This window comes from Phascolarctos cinereus, unplaced genomic scaffold (genome assembly GCF_003287225.1).
Source record: "Phascolarctos cinereus isolate Bilbo 61053 unplaced genomic scaffold, phaCin_HiC Scaffold_923;HRSCAF=1578, whole genome shotgun sequence".
Taxonomy (NCBI): Eukaryota; Metazoa; Chordata; class Mammalia; order Diprotodontia; family Phascolarctidae; genus Phascolarctos; species Phascolarctos cinereus.
In genome coordinates this window covers 3,970-13,903 of record NW_027556317.1, presented here as the reverse complement: position 1 = coordinate 13,903, position 9,934 = coordinate 3,970, and the positions used below count along the sequence as shown (strand labels likewise).

General features: G+C 34.5%; 1 non-coding gene across 1 annotated transcript; it reads right to left on the bottom strand.

Moving 5' to 3' along the window:
* Positions 1-6,130: 6,130 nt before the first annotated feature.
* On the bottom strand, positions 6,131-7,084 carry LOC144455098 (18S ribosomal RNA). The gene has a single exon (XR_013483763.1). It is a non-coding gene; the product is annotated as an 18S ribosomal RNA (ribosomal RNA).
* Between the last annotated feature and the right edge of the window lie 2,850 nt (positions 7,085-9,934).

The window sequence follows — 9,934 nt, the reverse complement described above, 5'->3', positions numbered from 1 at the left end:
TTATTAATGTATGATCATGAAAGTATACTAGTTCTTCTATAATAGGGGATGCAGCATCTTGGAAGCCTAGTTGTATAGGGTAAGGCATGTAAGATATATAAGATTAAAACTTATAATTTAACCATGGCAAGGTTATGTAATTGTTATTACTAATATCTTATGAGAAAGTTATAGAGGTTATAGGGTTGACTTGAAATCAACTTTGGGAGGTTCAATTCCTTCCTTTCTTGTAGTTAAGTTTTGATAAATGCTGGTTGTTCAAATGTATGATAAGGTGGTGGACAGCCGTGTAATCATTCAATGTTTGTGGTAGTTAGTTCTAGAGTAGATACTTCACGTTTAGATGCAAATGCTTCTCAAATAATAAAGATTATTAATATTACAGCTGTGAGTGAAATAATAGAACCTATTGATGATAAAATGTTTCATAGTGTATAGGCATCTGGGTAATCTGAGTATCGTCGTGGTATTCCAGAAAGACCTAGGAAGTGTTGAGGAAAGAATGTTAGGTTAACTCCAATAAATATTACGGTGAAGTGAATTTTAGTTCATGTATTATTGAGTGTATATCCAGTGAATAGAGGGAATCAATGAACAAGCCCGCCTATAATGGCAAATACAGCGCCTATAGATAATACATAGTGGAAATGAGCTACTACATAATAGGTGTCGTGTAAAACGATGTCTAATGATGAGTTAGCTAAGACAATTCCTGTTAGGCCTCCAATTGTAAAAAGGAAGATGAATCCAATGGCTCATAGCATTGCGGGTGATCATTTGATATTTCCTCCATGAAGAGTGGCTAATCAACTAAAGACTTTAATTCCTGTGGGAATAGCAATGATTATAGTAGCTGAGGTGAAGTAGGCTCGGGTATCTACATCTAGTCCTACTGTAAATATGTGATGGGCTCATACGATAAATCCTAGGAATCCAATAGATATTATTGCTCAGACTATACCTATATAGCCGAATGGTTCTTTTTTTCCTGAATAGAAGGTTACAATGTGTGAGATTATGCCAAACCCAGGTAAGATTAAGATGTAAACTTCTGGGTGACCAAAAAATCAGAATAGGTGTTGGTATAAAATAGGATCGCCTCCGCCAGTTGGGTCAAAAAAAGTTGTATTTAAGTTGCGGTCAGTCAATAGTATAGTAATTCCTGCTGCTAAGATTGGAAGAGATAGGAGAAGTAGTACTGCTGTGATTATTACTGATCAAACAAATAATGGGATTTGATATTGAGATAAGGCTGGTGGTTTTATGTTAATAATTGTAGTGATAAAGTTGATAGCACCTAGGATAGAGGAAATACCTGCAAGATGTAGGGAGAAAATTGCTAAGTCTACTGATGCCCCGGCATGGGCTAGATTGCTGGCTAGTGGGGGGTATACTGTCCATCCAGTTCCTGCACCAGCTTCTACTGTGGAAGATGCTAGTAGTAATAGAAAAGATGGTGGAAGTAGTCAGAAGCTTATATTGTTTATTCGTGGAAATGCTATATCAGGGGCGCCGATTATTAGTGGTACTAGTCAGTTACCAAAGCCACCAATTATAATGGGTATAACTATAAAGAAAATTATTACGAAAGCATGGGCAGTTACAATAACGTTATAGATTTGGTCATCTTCAATTAAAGCTCCTGGTTGGCCAAGTTCCATGCGGATTAACAGGCTGAGGGCCGTACCTACTATTCCAGCTCAGGCGCCAAATAGTATATATATGGTACCAATATCTTTGTGATTGGTTGAGAATAGTCAGCGATTAATGAACATAGGTAAAATGGCTGAGGTAAGCATTGAATTGTAAATTCAAAGACAGAGATATAATCTCTTTTTACCATTAAGTTGAAGCCAATATTTGGTGCTTAGTTGTTAACTAAGAGTTAGTGGGATAAACACCCTCCAATTTAGTGGATAAGCTATATGTAGATCCCCGGGGCCTCACGCCTTTTCTTTTCCCTATAAAGGCGTGAGGTTAGTAGAGTGTGATAAAGGTTAGGTGCTTAGACACCTGCTTAAGGCTTTGAAGGCCTTTGGTCTGGTTTGAGCCTAAACCTTTATGTTGGCTTTGTAGTATAAATTACGTTGAATTGCAAGTTCAGGGAAGTAGTCAAGTGGCTACCGAAGCTTGTATTGTAAAGAATTTAGCTTAATTAAAGTGTCCTATTTGCGTTTGGATGATGCAAGGTAAAGACTTGTAGTTCTTATTTGGAATAGAGTTAGGCATAGTGGTGTTAGGGGCAGAAGTATGGAGGAGATGACTGTGAGTGGTGGAATTATTGTGGTTTTTTTTGTTTGTGCATATATTCATTGTAATTTTGAGTTGTTGGTTGTTGGGAATATTGTTAGGGTGGATGTATAAATGATTCGTATATAGAAGAATAGGTTAAGTAATGTTGATATTGCTATTAGTGTAGCTGTTGCGATGTTATTATTGTTTACAAGTTCTTGTAAGATGAGTCATTTTGGTATAAATCCTGTTAGTGGTGGAAGGCTTCCTAGTGATATTAGGGTAATTATGATAATTATGGTTATTGGGGTGGATTTGTTTCATAGATTGGCTAGTGATTTGATTTTAGTTACTTGTGCTAAGTTTAGGGTTAAGAAGATTGTTGTTGTGATGATAATATAGATAAATAGGTTTAGTAAGGCTAAGTTTGGGTTAATGGGTATGATGATGATTGTTCATCCTATATGAGAAATGGATGAGTATGCTAGGATTTTTCGAAGGTGTGTTTGGTTTAGTCCTCCTCATCCTCCTGTTAGTGTGGATAGAATGGCTAGGGTAGTTAAGATTTTTATGTTTAGTGATGGTGAGATTTGATATATGATTGATACAGGGGCTACTTTTTGTCAGGTTAATAAGATTATGCCGGATAAGAGTGGAATTCCTTGTGTTACTTCGGGTACTCAGAAGTGGAAGGGTGCTAGTCCTAGTTTGATAGCAAGGGTTAGTGTTATTAGGATTGAGGCTGTATTGTTGGATATTTGGGTTAGGGTTCATTGGTTTGTTGCTCAGGCATTTTGGATGATGGCAAATATTATTATTATTGATGCAGTGGCTTGTGTTAGGAAGTATTTGATGGCAGATTCGGTGGATCGTGAGTGGTTTGGATATGTTATTAGGGGAATTATTGCTAGTGTATTAATTTCTAGTCCCATTCATGCTGTAAGTCAGTGATTGCTTGCTAGTGTGAGTGTAGTTCCTAGTAGTAGACTGGTACAGGTTAATAATAGTATATATGGGGACATTAGTATGGGAGGGGTGTGTACCAACATTTTCGGGGTATGGGCCCGATAGCTTGATTAGCTGACCTTACTAGAATATGGTGTAAAGGAAGCACTGGGAATTTTGAGTTCTTTGATGTGGGTTCGATTCCTGCTGTTCTAGAAATAAGGGGATTTAAACCCCTATTATTTATCCTATCAAGATAATTCTTTTGTCAGACATATTTCTTAAATTTGAGGGGGAATGCATGATAGGGCGATTGGGATGGAGATATATCATAGGCAGAAGGCTAATGTTAGGGGTAAGAAGTTTTTTCATAGTAGGTGTATTAGTTGATCATATCGGAATCGGGGGCAAGATGCTCGGATTCATAAGAATAGAAATGTTAGTATTAGTGTTTTAAGTGTAAATGAAAGTGTGTTGATGTGGGTAAAGTTGTGGTTGATTGGTGAACCTAGGAATAAGATTGTGGTTATGGCATTTATGGCTAGAATATTAGTGTATTCAGCTAGGAAAAATATGGCGAATGGGCCGGCTGAGTATTCTACGTTGAAACCTGATACTAGTTCTGATTCTCCCTCAGTTAAGTCGAATGGGGTTCGATTTGTTTCGGCTAGTGTTGAGATGAATCATATTATGGCTAAAGGTCATGTTGATACTAGTAGTCATATGTTTTCTTGTGTAATGGCTAGGTTTTTTAGGGTATATGATCCATTGATTAACGTGATTGATAGGAGGATTATGGCTAGTGTGACTTCGTATGAGATTGTTTGTGCTACTGCTCGTAGGGCTCCGATTAGGGCGTATTTTGAGTTTGATGCTCATCCAGATCATAAGATTGGATATACTGATAGCCCGGATAGGGTGAGGATGAATAGTACTCCTAGGTTTAAGTCAATGAGGGCATGGGGTATAGGAAGGGGTACTCAGATTGTTAGGGCTAAGGTCAGGGCTATGATGGGGGCAGTGATGAATATTAGGGTTGATGATGTTGCAGGCCGTGAGGGTTCTTTTGTAAATAGTTTTACAGCGTCTGCTACTGGTTGTAGTAGGCCATATGGTCCGACGATGTTTGGGCCTTTTCGAAGTTGTATATAACCTAGGACTTTCCGTTCTACTAATGTTAGGAAAGCAACTGCTAGTAGGATGGGGAAGGTGTAGAGTAGAATATTAATAGTAAGCATGTATTAAGGAGAGGAGTTGAACCTCTGGTTATAAAGGTTTAAGTTTTATGCAATTACCTGCTCTGCCACCTTAATAGCTCTGTCTCTAGAGAATAAAATTATTGAGTTATGGTATTGAGATGGTTTCATACCTTATCTCTGAGGCTTGTCTGTTAATATTAGCCTTATTTCTCTTGTCCTTTCGTACTGGGAGTAATGAATATACAGATAGAAACCGACCTGGATTGCTCCGGTCTGAACTCAGATCACGTAGGACTTTAATCGTTGAACAAACGAACCATTAATAGCGGCTGCACCATTTGGATGTCCTGATCCAACATCGAGGTCGTAAACCCTGATTGTCGATATGGTCTCTTTAATAGGATTGCGCTGTTATCCCTGGGGTAACTTGTTCCGTTGATCAAAATATGGGTCAATTACTGATGTTGTCATACTTAGGTATGTTAATCTGGGTTTAGTCATTCGGAGGTTATTTTGTTCTCCGAGGTCACCCCAACCAAAGATTATAACTTAGTATATAGTGTTGTTATGCCATTAGGGTAGTATTAAGATTGGGTTAAGTTATTAATCTTAAGCTCCACAGGGTCTTCTCGTCTTGTAGTATTATTCCCGCCTCTGCACGGGAAGGTCAATTTCACTGATTGGGAATAGGAGACAGTTAGGCCCTCGTGATGCCATTCATACAAGTCCCTATTTAGAGGACAGGTGATTATGCTACCTTTGCACGGTCAGTATACCGCGGCCGTTAAAGTTTAACTCACTGGGCAGGCGTTGCCTCTAATATTTGTTATGCTAGAGGTGATGTTTTTGGTAAACAGGCGGGGTTATATGTACTTGCCGAGTTCCTTTTATTCCTTTTAATCTTTCCCTTGGGTTGCACTCCTGTGTTGGGTTGACAATATGGTTAATAGCTTTCTAGTCGTTTAGTTATGTTTATTAGTTTGTTAATTGTTAGTGGTTATTCCGTTTCTAATGTAGGCTTGTGCAGGGAGAAATGTTTCTTGTTACTAATTTTAGCATTATAGCTTCTATATATTTATAGAATTATCCAATTTAGAGATAGGGATTTTGATTATATTTTAGGGATTAAAATGATATTGTGTATTTGAGCTTTAACGCTTTCTTAATTGGTGGCTGCTTTTAAGCCAACTATGAGTTGTATATGGTTCATTATCCTCTATGGAAGTTTGTTTACTGGATCTAAAGAGTTGTCCCCCTTTAGATTAGCTTTTAAATTTAAATTATGTTTATGATTACTTTGGTTAAATTTAAAGTTGAACTTATATTCGTGTTTTGGATAACCAGCTATCCTCAAGTTCGATAGGCTTTTCACCTCTACTATAAGATCTTCTCACTATTTTGCTACATAGACGAGTTGGCTCTAGTTGCTGTCTTGTAGTAGCTCACTTGATTTCGGGAGGACGGGCATAGTTCTTTTTGTCCGAGTTGACTAGCTAAACCATTATGCAAAAGGTAGAAGGTTGAATCTTTGCTTTGTGGTGCTTATAATCTTATCTTTCAGGTTTCCCTTGCGGTACTATCATTAATGCGCCTTTTTATCTGTTCTATCTCCTATACTAGGATGAATTGAATGTTTTGGTAGAAATTTAATATAGTTGTATTAGTTAGTGGATGGGCTTATATTGGCTCAAAATGGTCAGGGTAAGCTGAAGTCTTTTAGGTGTAGGCTAAATGCTTTTGTTTAAGCTACATTTTGATGATCCAAGTGCACCTTCCGGTACACTTACCATGTTACGACTTTTCTCTTCTTTATTTATTTATTTTATTAGTTATTTGGTTTGTTTATGTTGAAGAGAGTGACGGGCGGTGTGTACGCGTCCTATTGCCTGTTTCAATTAAGCTCTCTATTCTTAATTTACTGCTAAATCCTCCTTCGTATATCTTAGGTTTCATAAGATAGTCCGTAATTTTCTATGTTAGAAAATGTAGCCCATCACTTTCCTCTTCATATGCTACACCTTGACCTAACGTTTTTATGGTTGATGATTTTGCTTACTTTTGGTCCCTATTGGGGTAGGCTGACGATGGCGGTATATAGGCTGTATTGGCAAGAAGAGGTGGGGTGTATCGGGGTTCATCGGTTATAGGACAGGCTCCTCTAGATGGGCTTAGGACACCGTCAAGTCCTTTGAGTTTTAAGCGCTGGCTAGTAGTTCTCTGGCGAATAGTTTCGTTATTAAACTATCTAAGTTTACGGCTAAAGCATAATGGGGTATCTAATCCCAGTTTGAGTCTTAGCTGTCGTGTTTTGGTCAGTATTAAGGCCACTTTGGTTGCATTTTTTAATGTTAGCTATAGCGTATTACAGCATGATTGAGTTTTAGCCTTATTTTGGTTGTTGGATTGTACACGCTTTACGCCGACATCTGTTAGTTTGGGTCAATCGTATGGCCGCGGTGGCTGGCACGAAATTTACCGGCCCTAGATAATTATAATTTAGTCAAACTTTCGTTTATAGCTTAATGTTAATCACTGCTGTGTCCCGTGGGGGTGTGGTTGGACAAGACGTTATGGGCTACTTTGTAGTGAACCTGATGTCTGCTCCTGCTAAATTGTGTATAAATTTTGGGGGCATTCTCACTGGGTTGCGGAAACTTGCATGTGTAAGTTTAATTAAAACTAACAGTAAGGCTAGGATCAAACCTTTATGTTATTGGGACTTTTTATGGTCCATCTGAGCATTTTCAATGCTTTGCTTTATAAATAAGCTACATTAACAGGGATAAATAGATTTTTTCTTCCGAAAGTTGAATTTGTATACTATGTCAGTATTAAAGTTTTATCGGAATTGAACATAAAAATAAAAAAATTTAATTATGAAAATTCATACAATTTTGTTAATGCCTGGGTTTTCATATTATTGATATAATGGTTCTGTGTTTTAGTAGTATCTTAATAATATTTAATATTTCTTTAATACTTTAATACTTTAATACTTTAATACTTTAATACTTTAATACTTTAATACTTTAATACTTTAATACTTTAATACTTTAATACTTTAATACTTTAATACTTTAATACTTTAATACTTTAATACTTTAATACTTTAATACTTTAATACTTTAATACTTTAATACTTTAATACTTTAATACTTTAATACTTTAATACTTTAATACTTTAATACTTTAATACTTTAATACTTTAATACTTTAATACTTTAATACTTTAATACTTTAATACTTTAATACTTTAATACTTTAATACTTTAATACTTTAATACTTTAATACTTTAATACTTTAATACTTTATAATACTTTATAATACTTTATAATACTTTATAATACTTTATAATACTTTATAATACTTTATAATACTTTATAATACTTTATAATACTTTATAATACTTTATAATACTTATAATACTTTATAATACTTTATAATACTTTATAATACTTTATAATACTTTATAATACTTTATAATACTTTATAATACTTTATAATACTTTATAATACTTTATAATACTTTATAATACTTTATAAGGGTATTGTTCTTATTATTAAGTGTTGTGTCCCGCTACTTCGTGAGTGTAATGCTCTGCTAAAAGTTTTATCGTCCGGTTTTGGGGTTTGACGGAAAGGATAATTTTTGGTAAGGGGGTAGGGGGTTTAATGAATATAAGTCTAATCTTTATATTTATTATAAATTATTATAAATTATTATAAATTATTATAAATTATTATAAATTATTATAAATTATTATAAATTATTATAAATTATTATAAATTATTATAAATTATTATAAATTATTATAAATTATTATAAATTATTATAATTATTATAATTATTATGCGTTTAGTTTTTCGCGTGTGACTTCTGCGGGGGGGGGGAATAGTATAATAATAGTATATTAAGGATAATATATTATATATATGTCTAAAGATCATTGACTTAATTGCCTCTTAAATAATTGAACTAATATTAATTAAATCTTATCAAAACAATAAGTGTATCCCATATTATCATTTGAGTTAATAAATATGTCTTCAATTCATTCATATAACTTCCCCATTCACGATAAATGAGGTATAATCATTGAATGTCAGTCAACTATTACGTCGGCGACCTCCCAGGCTCCCGCCCTGTTGATAAACCACCCCAAATAAAAATCCTACCTAATGCCGGATAGTTCAGTTATGCCGCGTTATGGGCTGATTAGCACTTAAATCATCACATATGCCTCTACGAAAAGCATGGATTAGCTGAATAGGGTATTATGGACCTGAAGTAACAACCAGTAGCCAGTAAAAGAGTTCTAGGTACGTCCGCAATCTATGGGCCTGCTCTGAAGGATCGCATACCTTCGGAGGGCGGGATGGTGGTCTCTCGTGAGGTGAGGAATAAGGTATTTTGCTTGGATTGGATATGCTAGTAATATAAGAATTTAGATTCATTCTTCATTGATGGTATGTCTATGTACGCCAACAGTTAATGTATTATGTAAAATATGAGCTATATGTCTTATGTAAAAGATGATTTATATGTAATTCTAGATACGCATTTGGTATAGAATTTATATTACTAATAAATTTAATGTTTTAGGTATAATTTGAGTTTAATATACATTCTTATATGCTAGTGGTAAATAAATGAATGTACTATATACATATACATGTCTTTATATCATACATAATATGTCTTTATTACATTAATTTAATGTATTTAGTATTGTTTGAGTATTATGTATTTAGTACTATTTGAGTATAATGTATATTATTATATGCTAGAGGTAAATAAATGAATGTACTATATACATATAATGTCTTAAATCATAGGTTTTATGTGTGTGAGCATAGATTTAATGTATTTAGTACTATATGAATATAATGTATTTAGTACTATATAGATATAATGTATTTAGTACTATATGAATATAATGTATCTAGTACTATATGAATATAATGTATTAAGCACTATAAAAGTGGTATGTGTAGGGTGTTTTTGAAGTTTATAGGATGTGAGTGTTGGTTGTTATTTAAGTAGGTGAATTATTTTTGGTTGTTCGTGAATGAAATTGTGAAAATTTTAATACTGACATAGTATACAAAATTAAATTGTTAAAAAATTAATTTTTTTTATGATTCAGGAAGTAGTTTAATGAGAATGTCAGCTTTGGGTGTTGATGGTAGGGCGTGTTGTCCTTTTCTTGATGTGTCCTAGGAATGGTGTTTACCTTCATTGTTGGCTTACAAAGCCAGTATTTTTGTTAAATTACTTGGACTGTTTATTTTGGTTTTAGTATGAAGTTTTCTAATAAGCCTGCTATAGGTATTAGGATGAGGATAAGTAGGAAGTATGTGGTGGATGCTACTTGGCCGATGATGATGTAAGGTTGTTCTGCTGGTTGGCTTCCGATTCAGGTGAGTACAAGTAGATTAGTTACTAGTATTCAGAATAGAGTTTGTGAAATTGGTCGGAATGTTAGGCTGCTTTGTTTAGATGTGTGGAGGAGTGGCATTATAAATAGGATTAAGATGGATGCTAGTAGAGCTAGGA